Raw genomic sequence first — 15,754 nt, forward strand, 5'->3', positions numbered from 1 at the left:
GTGTTGTTCATGCCACGTCGACCAGGGAGTTTGGTTCTTCAGACGGGCCGCTCGGCTGCATTTTAAATGGATGGCAGCAGAATGCGGCCTGTGGAAGGAGACGCTGGTCCCTCCGTCTGACGCGTTGAAACGGAAGTTCAGGCCTGTTCCCAGCAGGAGCTGGAGGTCACTCAGCGAGGGTTTAACCACCCACCTGAACAGCGATGACTTGAAAGATAAATCTATTTTTAATTTTTTCTTTAGTTTCTCACGTTAACTAGCGGTAGCTAGGAATTAGTTTTTTTTTGTTTTTGTTTTTTTAAATTAAAAGTTAACTTTCCTCCAGGTCATGCAGCACAGTCCTTCTTTTCTTTTTGTGTGGGCTAAATGCTGACCAAATTCTGCAAAATACTGTGCTTTACCTTCTTGTTTGCCTACAACACCAGTAATGAAAAGGTTGCAGCTCTTTATCTCTGCAAAGATCTTTGTACGCAAAAGCAGGAGAAATAGGTTTGCAGTGGAAAAAGTTTATGGAGCCTGCACTGTTTCACCTCTGCTGCTCTCCAAGTGTGCGGAGATGAGATGATCGATGGCGTCGTGAGAGGGATTTCTTACTCCCTTTAAAGAACCTGGTCTGGTGTCATTTCATGGAAGCTTTAGAAGTGATGGATATTCCTACGTTTTCAAGGGACTTTGTATTTATGTGAAAGCAAGAGAAGCAGATCTTTCTGTAGATTTCCATTTTTTTAATTTAAGTTTTGGAGTGTGATGTTGAGGGAGGTGTGACGATGGAAGGTAAACATTAAGTTTTGTCCAGCGTAGTCAAAGGCTACATCCATACTAGTGCACCTTCATTTGAGAACAAAGTTTTCAAACAGACATGAGTTTCAGCTCCGTATCAGAAGTAATCTGCCTCTATATTAATTAATTTTAAATCATATATCACATGACCGTTCAGGTGTTAACAGTTGTATAACAACAAAGTCAGAGCAACAGTTTTCTTTCAGAAAATGAGCTCAAGTTTTGAAGGGTGTATTAGCTTAAACTGAATTTACTAACCGCAACTGTGTTTTTATAACTGTGTAATTGCTTTAAAGTCAAAATAGTTAGTTTTGTAGCCTTAGAAAACACCTTTTTATATGCGCTAATATATGCGGGTCACTGTCCTGCATCGTCATGTTTCTGCAGTATTAGTGCTCATGTTTTCAAGCAAAATCAAACAAAAACTGATGCATGATCTCATCAGCTGGCACTCGTTATGTTAAGTTCTTTCTGGTATACAGAGACCATCATAGTTCCCCCAATATTCTTGGAAAGGGGAAGGGTGATTGAAGGAGTCCTCCATTTGTTGCACGAAGCCGAGTGCTTCGTTATATTCAAAGGTTTCTGTTTCTGCCCGTCCAGACTGAAATGCAGCATCAGGTGTTTTTAAACTTTCAGTGCTCAAAACAAAACAAAAAAAAAATCTGGTGAGTGTGGATGACTGACGTATCTGTAGCAGAGCTGATGCTTTTTTTTTAAATTGAACATTGAGTAGTGTGGATGTAGCCTAAGTCGAGCTGCTGCTCAGGGCTTATGCTGAGCTCATCGGCCGATCACACGGATACAAACCACGGAAAAACGCCGAAAAAAAAGTGCTCCTTTGGCTGTGTAAAAGATGGCGGTGGAAATGGATTTAAGTTGACAACTAGCTGATACTTAAGTTGTTTTGTTTGGTTTTTTTTAAGAAGGGGAAAAGTCCATAAAAAGCAAGACCAGTCTCTCTGATATTTGATTTTCCTCCACATACCAAATACATCATTAAAAGTAAATAATTTTGGTTTGTGGACAAAACAAGACATTTAAGAAGGTCGTTATTGCAAGGTTAATTTCAACTTTTATATTAATCGATTCTGAAAATAATCATTAGTTGCAACCCTACACAGGAAAATTGGTTTTGATTAACAATGCCACGCACCGTGTGATCGGCCCCTAAGGATTGTGTACAGGAAGTTTTTGTACAGCATCTCCCCAACTAAACTTTTCATTTATTTTTCATTTTTAATTTCTGACGCTTTCGCACCTCAAATTTCTTTTGTGTCAACATTTGCATGTCCTTTTCTTTTTTTTTGGCTAAAATATTGCACTCTTGCTTACAATACAATACTTATATATATGTTGCTGCAGCGTGACCTGCTGCTGACAGGACACATGATCTTCTGGAGCGTTTCCGTTTGTTCCGTCCCATTTCGTTCGAACCTTCTCTCCACATGTGCACATGTACTCTTTCCATTCCAGCGCGTCGTAGGCGTTATGGTTCTCGTCATTGTCCTTTTTTTTTCTGTACAGGCAGGCCTGCAGATATTTACTTCTTATTATTTATGTGAATCTTTTTTTAGTTTTACGGATTCATTTTTCAGAACTGCTTTTTTTTTTTTGATGCTCTCAGTCTTGTTTTAGTCTTTGTGACTTGTGTACTTGCACTTTGTAGAGATCGATCGAAGCAAACGAGCGACTTGCCTTGACTTTTTTAATATAATAATTATCATTATTATTATTATTATTATTATTATTGAAGAAATAAATAGTGACACGCAGCGCTGATAACTCCAAAATCCACCTGAGTCACATGCAGGGGCTGTCGTGTGAATCCTCTGCTGGAGTCGACTGTGTTTTGATAAAGACTTCCGGAGCTGAGGACCTAGTGTGAGGAGAGTTGAGAAGATGAGACTGCTGGCTTTGATGGTTGTACGTTTTTGAATCGTCCATCAAGTTTGGACGATCTGGTTCCTCATATTTATCATGGACCACATCGTCTTTCCATCATAAACAAACAAACAAACAAAAATCCTGACAACCTCCCACCCGTGCTACCTTTTCACGGAGGTGTCCTACAGATCCATCACATGTTTCATGGAGATAGGACTGAGACGAGTTTAGCTTACCTTAGCACAAAGACGGAGGTGGATGGATGATCGTTACCATCCTGGATCTAAACCTTTCTCGGATTTGGATATTTTTTAGTCACTGAGCAGCTGATGAGATGTTAAAAAAATGAAGCATATTGATGATCGTGCATACCTGTGCAAGTTTTTCGCACAAGTCACTATCACATGAACCCAGTTTTAAGATAGACGACAAAAGACGAAGAAAAGATGACTCACCAAAACCATATATGTGTGTAGCCGGATATTCACAGTTGTAAACGAGGCTAGTTTATGGTTCTGTTCAGACCTGGTGTTAACGGCTGTCCTGAGAGATCCAGTGTTGACTTTTTCACACCTGGCATTAAAACGTGCCTGGACCATTTGTGATCACTTCTTCCCCCCTCGCTGTAAATGAATGCATACGTTTTTTTTTGCAAACAATACTACTTTATATAGCGCCATTTGTTCAAGTGTAGACTCGTTCATAGACACGCATCAAAGTGTCCACATTTTCAGTAACCTCCTTCCTGATAATGATAAGAGCAGTTTCTTTCAATACATGGGCAGTTCAGAGTCTGTGGACTATGGCAAGAATGTGCGGTTGATGTGTGACGATTGCAAGCTACGACTCGCCAAATGACGTCCTCGGAAGAATCTAAATTCTTCAGGAACTAAACTTTATATTTTATACGTTCTAATCGTCTCGTCCCAGATTAAGAACGGTCTCGGTCCTGTTCCACGGGGGTCGGTAGAGTCCTTCAAAGACCTGTGTTATCAGATTTGAGAGGTCGTTTGCTGCACTGCTATTAGCTTTTTCACCATTTTTTCCGATTGCTCGTTGTTAATGTGATGGGACCTGGACATGTAGACATCAATGCTTGCCGCAACAACTTTCTATAGACATCCGTATCGCCGCTGAGCTTTCAGAGGGTCTGCAGTAGTAAACGCTGAAGCCCCGAACCCACCCACACACACACACACGCCCTCTGCTCCCCTTAATGCACAGCGTTCTCTTCACCTTCTACTCGATTTCATTCCCCTTCTTTTCTCCTCAAACATTCCACACTCCTCCTCCTCCGCTTCTTCTTCTCCACCTTGCCTGCACCTTAAACCCCAATAACTGAGAACTATCATGAAAAAACAACACACAGACTTTAAGGAGATGTTTTTGTTCCGTTTTCTTTCGTTTCACGTGTAAATAGTTGTATAAAGGAAATACTGTCAAGTTTGCTAGGAGGCATGGAGACTACAAATGTAACAAAAATGATAAAACTGTTTAAAATAAAGACCCAAAGATTAAGACATTTTTTGATAGGCAGACTTCTGAGACAAAGGGTTGGGTGTAAAAACTATTTAAGGCTGTATCATAAGAAGAAAAAAAAAAAAGCTTAATGTATTTGTTGTGAATATGGAAAAACTGATATATTAAAGAAGTGCATGAAAACCGAAGCCAGGTTTATGTGTCGTTTGTATTGTGGAGTCATGCAGTTGTGCCTTGCTCCACACAGTGGCAGCACCTGCTGCAGTAATGTATCGTCTGCTGCTAGGAGTTCAGCAGAAACCTATTGCATATGCAGTTGATACATAGTTCAATGTAAACAAGAGGTTTGTGTTGGAATTGGAGTTGGAATTTAATGAGCAAAAACTGCAGAAACACTTGGTTAAATTTGATGCACGCTACATGAATGTAAGGGAATCTTCATATTTTATCTAAATAGGTACATTAGATACATTTTGATATAAAATAAAGCCCTAGTGCTGTGCCACAGTGTTTGAAACCAGAAGTAACCATATTTGTAAAAGTAGGGGCGGAGCTGAACAGTTTGTCCACTCCACATCCACCTACACCTGCAACCATGCACCAATTGGACAAGGTCCCATTATGATGTTCTTAAATGTTTGAGGGCCCTCTAGTGGCCATTTTGAGCACTTTCTGGACACTTTGCAAGTTGGCATCTTTGCAGACCGAGAAAAAAGTGAAACACTTAATGAAATTAGATGAAGATAAGAAAATGCTATTAATTTAGCAGCCTTTTTTTTTTTAACCCAAAAGAATAATTCATTTGTACTTTCATTTGGTCTTTTAAATAATTCCTAAGTCAACATTAAAAATGTCCCAAGCTCGCTAAATTAAGGAACATTTTTGGCACCATCAAAGTTAATGATATCATTCCCATTTATTATTTTTGATCCCTTGCAGACTTTCACACTGAGATCTAAGGGTTTGGGGGAGCATTGTGACTGGGCCTTTGACTACAAATAGTAGAATCATTTACAAAGACCTGGAATTAGTGATTAGCTGTGTTTCCGTTATGGTACGATTCGGTTTGGTACAGTTACACTTTGAAACGGAAAAGCCCTGGGTCAGGCTTGTGTTTTTGACTGAGAACAGTACCTTTACTTGGTAGGCGAGGTGTGCAAACATCCAGTAGCTCTTTTTCATACTCACTGTGTATCTTTGGCGGTGGAAGAAACACCGGTCACAGGGTATCGTTGTTGTAGCCGGTGTAGCTACACCCATACGAACATTACTCTGGTAGCCCAAGTGAAGGGTACAGAAAAATAGATAGTATATATAGAGACAATAAACTCCTCAATGGTTTTGATACTGCAGCTTACTGGTACACACTGTGTGTGTTTCTATATGTTTGCCTTCTATATTTATTGTGTTCATTTTTAATCTACAGTTTATCATTAGACTGTTAACGCTTAAAGGCGCCATATGTAAGAATGTGGCCAAAAAAACGGTTACTACACTCAAATTCAAAATACCGAGGTCTTTTCGGTTTCGTTTTCACCGCCATTGTAGCTCAGACGTAACTGGCAACCCGTGGTTGCCGGGCAGTTGAGACTCTACTGACTGCAATGATTGGTAGACGGTGGTAGGTGGTGCCACATGACGCCAAAACATGATTTCAAAACATAAACATGATTTGTATATATTATTATTATTATTTTTTTTTAATGCAAATATTTTGTCTGTACTGTTGTCGTTGGTGAGTTCAGTTTGTTATATGAACATTATTCCAGAGTCTCTGTGACATATTAGGAGGATTTTATGATTTATTACATAATGCACCTTTAATATTATTCCTCCCTTATATTTTGCATTATTGTGACCATATTTTTCATATTGTTTTTTTCAATTTATCCTATTAAGTGGAGGTGAGCAGCGCACACATTACATGGGGTGGGTAATACAGACAAAACTAACAGGGGAATAGGCAAGGGATTAAGACAGAGCAATCAAAACACCATAAATATAACCTCTTATTTTGTCGTATTGATTAATTCCTGACATCTTTATGGGACTATTTATCATTATATTTAATCAAATCTATTTCCTTTGTGTCATTCATAATGGAACATTAGTGTCTGTTGATGATGTTTGATCAGCAGTTTGTGTGCACACAGACTCGGTCGACTGCATTAAACCAACAAAGCGGATGCTTTTGCTCCCAAGAGCACTTGACAGCAATTGCGGTGTCATTGGTAATCATAAACATGCAATATTAGGTCAATAGCTTGAAAAACTAATTTGACTAGTTTGTGAAGTGTTGGTGGTGCAAAGGAGGATCAAATCAAACTCTTCTCAGGGCTCCATAAAAGCTTTGTTTTTAATGATGCACTCCATCGCTGCATAACACTAACACTTTATTTAATGGTCTTATTATTTCCTGGAAAGATACGTACACTTGTGTATTGAATTTAAGACGGGGGGGTGAAAAAGTGGACTTTAATCTGTACACTCTCTGTTAATTAGTTGAAATTAATTGCTGATGTAACCCAGCTGAACACGCAAATGTGAAATTCAGAAACCTTATATTAATGGCTCCCGAATGAATCTGATTAATTGACTCTTTTATTTTTATTTTTTTTTTCCGATTATATCAGGAGAAGCACTGGTTCAGCTTATTATGTTGGAAGGTTAACACAGGTACCACAGTTAATGGTGGAATGTGTTACGCCTATGAACTTATTATTATTATTATGAGTTATTGCAGAGGCCCAAAGAATCAGGTAGGTAGACATGTTGGGATCAGATCCACGGCTGTTTTAGCAGCAGCTAGCTTTGCTCAGAGACCCAACAGGACAAGCTAAGCAGAATATTGCCTGGAGCAATTAAATATCAATAACTATGTTTCTACTGCAAGAACTTTCACCAGGATTAAAGAACTTTATCAGGCACTATGTACATTGCAATTGCAGAGATCGTTCTTTCTGAGGCCATGGACACGTGTAGAAACAAACACTTTCTGCTCAACTTTTTGAATAATAACATCGAACACCACATTTCATACACAAACCTGTTTAAAGTGAAACTTTGTTGGATTTTTACCCTTTAATTTAACAGCTTCAGAGTCATCAGCTGTGTCTCATTTCATGGTCTAGATCAGGGGTTCTCAAAGTTTTGATACCTGAGGGCCAATTTAGGAACCCAAAGGAAAACAAAAGAAAAAAAAAACAGAAAGAAATCCCATTTGTAATCATTTTAATGACCAGATTGCAGTTCTGCAGTTTAGCGTTAAATAATGTAAGCGTTAATATAATGTAATTTAAGCATTAATTATTAATTAATAATTGTTAAGTAACACATTTCTGTTACCATATATTTACTGGGTAAATAGCTAATTGGGGGCTGTAGCTACCTGCTTATTACCAGCTTATAACCCAATAATACACTCAAATTAACCATATAGAAACCAGGTAAATACCCAGTATTTTTGTTTGCACTTATTGGTCTGTATCCAGTAATGTCCAATAAACATTGAACAAGCTTAGTCGCTCCTGGATTAAAACTATCAACTTTAATTCATTGCGGGCTGCCAGAAATGTTTCTGCGGGCCGCCATTGGCCCCCGGGCCGCACTTTGAGAACTAATGGTCTAGATCCTCCTGTGAAGTGTGGATTTGTGGTCCGTTAAGAAGCTTAACCAGTTTATTTGACCTGGTCAAACTTGTGTTTGTTCTCATATTTCATGTCCAAAAATTATCTGCTGTCAATAGTCGAGTAACATATTGTAGGTAAGCTATCGTTAGTGTGTAGAAATAATGTTTTATTGCGAGGGGCCATGCACAAGTAAACACTGCATCTGCTTATTTTTATTTTTTTTTCTAATGTCAAGTGCTTTCAAATGCTTATCTTAACTTATTTTATTATTGGGATAAGATAAGATTTTAAGATTTATTTTAAGAATTATTATCTTACCCAGAAAGTTTGAGCAATAAGACACAGGAAAAAAAACATTTTTTAATTATCCAGAGCATAATGTGAAAGCAGTTCTTCACTGATGCTGCAGGAGTCACCAAGGAGCTGCAGTCCAAGTTTGAGTGACTGTGAACACACACACACACACACACACATTCTTGTACTTGCTGCATCCTGAGGACCGGGTAAAAGTCCTGACAAAGTGAGGACCAGCATTTCCACTTTATAAATCAACACAATTACAAATATCTACTTCATGAATGACATCTATAAAGAACTACTGGCTGCAGTACCATAAAATCTCTGCAGGTGGAGCCCCAGAGCAAAATAGTGTATGAAACACCAGGGCTGGAAAATGGGTTTTTGTACCTCTGAGGACCTCTGTTAAAAACAGAGTAAAGCATGTTTACAACCCAAGGAAGGACAGGCCAAAATGTCCTCACTTCGTGAAAATGACCTCACTTTGTTGGTTAAAAACCCTCACTGGTCCTCAGTATGCCGCAAGTACAAGAACACACACACAGACACAAACACTTATCCTATAACTCGGAAAACTTGGCTTGTGAGTGAAACTGTGATCCAGGAAAAAAAATGAATTCCACATCATCTCAAATTCATTCACCTGCATTAAATACCTGTCAAACAGAAGTTATTACTTAGGTGAGTTCATCAGTGGCTGTGTCGGGATCTCTCTCTCACACACACACACACACACACACACACACACACACACACACACACACACACACACACACACACACACACACACACACACACACACACACACACACACACACACACAGTCAGTCATGCGGCGTAGCAGATAAGCAGCTTAGCAGATAAACACGCTCAACCCTGTCCTCCTAGAAATTAAGTTTAGATTTCGCTAAACTGCTGCAGCAAATATGTTTTCCCACGGGAGAACGAAACAAAAGTGTGAACGTTACGACTCGCTTATGTTCAGAGGCGTCGTTTTGTTGTGTTTTTCAAACGAATCACTGAAGTGTGTTAACAGGAATAAAGGTAGTGGTTATGGAGGGATGACGAGTGTAAAATATCAATGGAGACTGGTTCACATTCACTGTCGTATTTATCACCCATTTATTTAAACGCATATAAAAACAGTCATTTACAAAAATATTGTTTTTTTTATTTAAAAATGTATCGACTGAGGTTTTAAAGCAGAACTACACAGGATTTGTACCCTAATTGAACATTGTCATTGTCATTGTGTGGCTTGTTACAGGTAGATAAGGGACCAGATCAGGGCCGTCGACCTGGAATCTCAGAATCAGGAGGTCTTGCAAAGCCTCACCGGAGGAAAACTAATTGCTTCACGGTTCTACACACACACACACACACACACACACACACACACACTCTTGTACTTGCTGCATACTGAGGACTGGGTTGCTGACAAAGTGAGGACCAGCATTTCCACTTCATAAATCAACACAATTACAAATATCTACTTCATGAATGACATCTACAAAGAACTCCTGGTTGCAGTACCGCAAAATGTCTGCAGGTGGAGCCCCAGAGCAAAAAGGGCTGGAAAACTTTTTAGTTTATTTATTTATTTTTTTAATTTTTGGTCCAAAATTTGACAAAAACGTCATACTATACTATGTCGTTCAAAATTAAAAAAATATATATTTTACCCAACATTTTTGGTCCAAAATTTGACAAAAACGTCATACTATATACCATGTCGTCCAAAATTTGTAAAAAAAAAAATAACCCAAAATTTTTGGTCCAAAATTTGACAAAAACGTCATGCTATACTATGTCATCCAAAAGTTGAAAAAAAATTTGGAAAAAAAAATTTGAAGCAAAAAATTGAGTATAGCATGTTATAGCAACCTGAGGAAGTGATTTCAATGAAAACAAAGTGAAGACCGGCGCAAATGTCCTCACTCCGTAAAAATGACCTCACTTTGTTGGTTAAAAACCCTCACTGGTCCTCAGTATGCCACAAGTACAAGAACACACACACACACACACACACACACACACACACACACACACACACACACACACACACACACCTATCCAGGTAGCAGCAGTGTTATTTTAGACATTCATCATGACAGAGCCGGCAAAAAAGAAGCAGAGGATGCGAGGAAGAGGAAATGACTGTCTGACCGAGTGAGCGGTCACATAGGTAAACATCAGACTGGCTTTTTTTTTTTTTTCAAATGGCGAGAATCGAAAAACACGGATGCCGACTGACATATTCTCCACGGCTTGTATTCGCTGGCTGGGTTGAAAACAAATACACATCAGCAGTGAGTTTTTACAACAGTGAGGATAAATGTTTACAGTGGTGTAAACTATAGGGGGAGCTGTGTAGAGAAAAAAGCAAACAGACTTGACAAGGTTTGCTTAAAAATGCCATGGAGCACAAATCATGACCATGACAAGCCTATAGGTGGCAGTGTAACGGAACCTATAGCCATGCTAGCTAATCAGAATCGTTAAAAAAAATTCAACAAATGACAAGTTTTCAGTGCCTTTAAACTGAATTTTCATGGGAATGTAATGCAAAAGCGATTTTTATGCCAGATACCCTGCTATGTGTGTACATAGCCCGTACACCACAAATCTTTTTTTTTTTATTTTATTTTTTTTTAAATACAAAAAAAAAATGTAATTGTACCACCCCACACATGGAGGAGTTCAAGTAACGTGAATGGAGTGGGACATGGACGGACATTTGTTGACCAATGACTTTATTCACCAATGCACCTTGATGTTTATGTCTCAAGACTACCATCACAGCATTGGCTGCCGTATCAATTCAGTATCATCTGAATCAATGGACACATTGCAAAGGTCCTAAGCAGCACACAAGTGGCAAAAATTGTAATATCACCGTTTAGTATCAGATTTTGCAGAATCCTCCAGAATGTGGCTGATGCCATGTTGACATTTTGCAAACGGAAGGTCAGAGGTGTCACCTGCAAACAGACTTGGACCTGAGCAACTGTCAATCATGCATTTATCCCTAAATGGGAACATAATTTACTAAATTAACATCAGGTGCTATTGAAGAAGACCATTAACTCCTCAGTAAAATGTTTATTGGTGTAAATCAAGAATTAGACTGATTCATTCAAACTGACTTCTTTTTGCAACCAGCAGAGTCATCCCTTGGTTTTTTAATGCACTTTTACATCTCCATATGTTTCCTTGGGAGAGTATGAAAATGCCTATCCTCACACAATAATTTACCATGAAATGATTTCCAGGTTTGCCATCGTCTTCCTCTTCATCTGTAATGCACTGCGTCTCCCGGGCTTCCACAAACCTGTGGAGGATGTAAATAATTTCATATTATATTAAAATGCTGGTTGCAAACACTGTGGCATGCAAATGAATACATGAATAAATGACGTGATAGTGCACTGTATAATAAATACTTTTTATATAAAATATGTGTATTATGCAGAGTGCTTACAATGAGAGTGTCTGTTTATCTGCTGATATATTTACACTGTGGATGTGATGTGCATAAGGTCAATTAGGTAAATGATTAGCGCTAACGTGATTATTCATGTTACTGCTGTATAATTGGCAGTGTCACACCAGCATCAATTTAACGAGGCCGCAAACAATCAATAGCTTACAATCAGGTGTGAGGTGCTGAGACGTGAGCTACTCTCTTTTTTTACTGTATTGCTTCTGTGTGTTCTCCCTGCTGCTCCATGTTATCTCCTTCTCTGCAGGAGGCGTGGGTTGACCTACTTCCAGAGGACGCTGGTGATCGACTCCACCTGCGCGGCTCCACCCTCACCTGCTCCTGGTGGGTCCTCTTAAGGAGGACTCGCCCCTCTCACCAGCGTCAGTCCGTTGTTTCACCTCAGCCGGTAAAGACGTAACTCACCTCGCTACTAGAAACTCTTTGACTCCTGCAAGATACTTACCTTACGCTTCTCCAGGTCCACCACGTCTCCTGCCATTCGAGAGACACGGGGCTCCAGTGGATTCCGCCGTCTCCTGGGATCACTTCCGCCTTCTCGTCTGGTGTCCTCCTCGTCTCACTTCTCCTTCCGTCTCGTCTTCTCCTGCCGAGACGATGTCTCCTCCTAAAGTCTCCACCAAGCCGAGTGAGTCCGTTCCTCTGTGAACCGCTGCACGAACTCTTGCCACTGTGGAGCGGCTGCTCCTTCGTCGCCCAGGTGCAGTTCGCTTTTCACTCGCACATTTTCCCACCAGCTTCACTCTCGTGTCCTGTCTGCATTTGACATAACATAACATAACAGACAGGCCAAACGGTCCGTAATACATTGGATCGGCGCTGATTAATAAATTTGAACAGTGTTGACATCTGAAAGCCCAGAAAGGGCTGCAAAATGATGCCATGGTGGCTCTGTTTCTACTTGACTGCGAGCTTTACTTTGTTGTTTGTCATCATCACAATGTCAATTGAAAGTATCCAAAAAAACGAAAAGTACCAGAATTTACCGATGATGTGCGGCGCTCCGTGTTCGTTCCCTGTGCTCTGGAGGCGTAGCTTTCAGAGGTGAGTTCGGATTTGGACTTTTGAATTCAAAAATGTAGCCTGCTCCAACAGTTTTTTCGAAGATTTCCAACCCACCTTCAACATACCACTTAAAGGTGACATAGAGTGGTCCTGTTGCACATATATGTTAGCTATGGAGGTCTACTTACATATATTAACTTGTTTTTATGCTCAAAAACCTCCTAGTTGCTGTAAACGAGCCGATAGAAATGCTCTTTTCTGACGGTGTTTTTCTGCTGCGAGATTTCAGAGTGAACTCTCACCCACAGAAGACGGAGTCTTGTGATTTGCCAGTACTATCCAGCACATCCGTTCTTAGAAGCGCAGCGCCCCCCTCTGGAACGGTGGGTGCACTGCTATCAAAACATTGTTTTAACAGTGTTTAAAAATAGCTTCTTCACGACTCCCCGCCGCAGTCCCTTTGACGACCTTTGACCCGGAGTCAGACACAGAGTCAGAAGACACTGTCGCTCGTGAAATACCTCCACAACGGACGTTATTCTTCTTCTGCGGTTCAATGTACGCAACCGGATGTGCCCGGACTAGTGCCCGGAGCAGGACGATCGGTTGTTCAGGAGAACCGCTGCTTACGTAACTATTACGGGATTTTCAGTGATCTCGTTGAGCCCCGAGATTACAATAAAACACAACGTTCTCAGCAAGGGCTGAACTGTTTGTTTCGAACCGTCAGGGCTTCATAAACAAGGTAATGACGCAGATACACACCAAAAAAAACAGCGTTAATAGGAACTTCCGGTCTAGTTCCGCTTTAAATGGATAGTTCAGGTTGTATAAAGCACTGACACATAACAAATAAGTGAGCATTTCTGCTGCTAAATCTCACAATCAGATCTTTTTTTTCCTCCCTGGAAGCTTAATTTTCTTAATTTGTAAACCAATCACTCTCCTGCACCAAAGTCCACAGAGAAACATGAAACCCATTTTTTGCTCGCAGAGACATGATCGTTGCTAGTGTACCGTTGCCCTGTTCGGTAACATAGGATTTCAGATGCAGAAGTCACAGAGTAGTAAATTCAGTAATACTAATTTTCTCTGTGGAATTTGGGGACGGCGGAGGGAGTTCTCAGTAAATCAAAAAGCAAAGAAAAGGCTGTCCAACAGTAATATAAAGAGGCAAATGTCTGTTGGTGTGTGGCAATGATCCTCAGAACCATACATTTTCCAAAGGAAGCTAAATGAGTTCTCTTCCTGCATCGCCGTGCCGCACATTCGTTCAACCCCCACGCAGTCGCACCAGGAACCATTCACTGCTGGAGTATGAGTTGCAGCTGGGGAGTCACCACATCATACAAGGGCACCTCCAGTGGAGATGAGGATTGGGGGGGCAGAGGGTGATTCATTCGCCCTCCCCCTTTCCATATATTCTTGCCTGACAGATGTTTCATATTGCTGCACTGTGTGGGAGGATTAGGATCTTATAGCTATTACACACTGCCATATAAATAAAGGTATCCACAATGTAACCGCAGCAGTGATGAATGGGGAATATGATATGAGAGACAAGCAGTCTCTGGGTTTTTATGACGGGTTGTAAATATGTTTAATGTCGTGCAATATCATATTTCAGAGGCGTAGACAGCCTGAATGCTGCTAGATAATGTAGATAGAAGTCAGGGCAGAGTGTGATGCTGTGCACCACTACATATACAAACAAATATGGCTGACTTCCATCCTTCCTCATACAGTTTACTGTTTTTTTAGAGAGTGTTGAGACACCTTCTTTTACTGGGTGTTTGCACAGGTCTTGTATGTATGGAATTTTGAAATGCTGTTTTTCAGACCTTGAAAATTCTGTAATATTGTGTGAAAGTCTTGAAAATATTTTTTTAAGGCAAGGCGAGGCAGCTTTATTTGTTTTGGTTATTGATTTGACTGCTGAAGGTCAGATGTGATTCAATCAGCACACCAAGGTTATGGACTTAGTCTTTGGTTTGTAGAGACCATGACTCCAGGTATTTGACAGTAGAATTTTAGTGTCTGCACAAAGGCACAAAAGCATTTTAAAATACTCACACATAAATGTGCTGGAGTGATATCCAATCACAGTTCATGTCACATGTTCAACTTTGTGGAGGAGTAAACATCTAACTTGTGTGAAGGATGGCAGGATACATATAGCAGCCATGATACGTGTCTGAAACTTAAGGGACAGGAAACGGGGGGACCGTATCTCTGTTCCCCGGGTCCTATGTTCCCCGCTTTGTATGAGACCGGGGAACATAGGACCCTTTCTCTAAAAAAGGGTTCTATGTTCCCCGCTGTTCACCCAAAAGGACCCGGGGAACATAGGACCCTAACCCTAACCCTTTACCCTGGAGCTCCACACCCAGGCTTCCACAAACATAGGACCCTTTTTTTGAAAAAAGGTCTGATGCTCCCCGATCGGGGAACATAGGACCCGGGGAACATAGGTACGACCCCCAGGAAACTACATCAGCCACAGAGGCTACTGGGAGCTAACAGCAGTTAGCATTTGGAAAAGTGATCAATTGCCATCATATATAAAATGCATCCACTGGACAGGTAACTCCTCTGAGGCTGGACGTTTGTGTAGAACTCTGTGATGCACTGTGGAGTCAAGAATACAACAACTTTGCGGACTTCCGGTTTTCGGATACCGTTGCCCTCGGCAGCACTCTCGCGTGTTTTACGGACAAAGCGGAGCTCCATGAGACAACAATTCCAGGAATTTAGCGCATTGTGACGTCCCATGAGTGAGTCATCTTTTTCACACTTTGCCAACTGATAGGGCCTCCAGAGTCCCAGATATAAGGATTTAAATGATTAAAAAGTTGATTTTGCATAATATGTCCCCTTTAAGGTTTTATTTTTATTGATACATTTGCAATCAATAGCCAGTGATTATGCAACCCGTTCCCATCTGGAGAGTGTCATATACTGCTGCTTGGCATCACCTGCACATTGTAACCTTCTGAGTCTGAAAGAGACACATTGGGCTTTCCATTGACTCCAGTGTAAACCCACCTATTTAGATGCTAGAGCAGCGGTGAAATAAGAGTATGATGTTCAGGTTAGAGCCAAGAAAAGGACTGAGTTTAGTGTTAGGATCAATATCCAGGTTAGGCTTTGTGGATATTCACTGTTGGCTCACACT

The sequence above is a fragment of the Microchirus variegatus genome, assembly GCF_963457635.1.
Source record: "Microchirus variegatus genome assembly, chromosome: 20".
NCBI lineage: Eukaryota > Metazoa > Chordata > Actinopteri > Pleuronectiformes > Soleidae > Microchirus > Microchirus variegatus.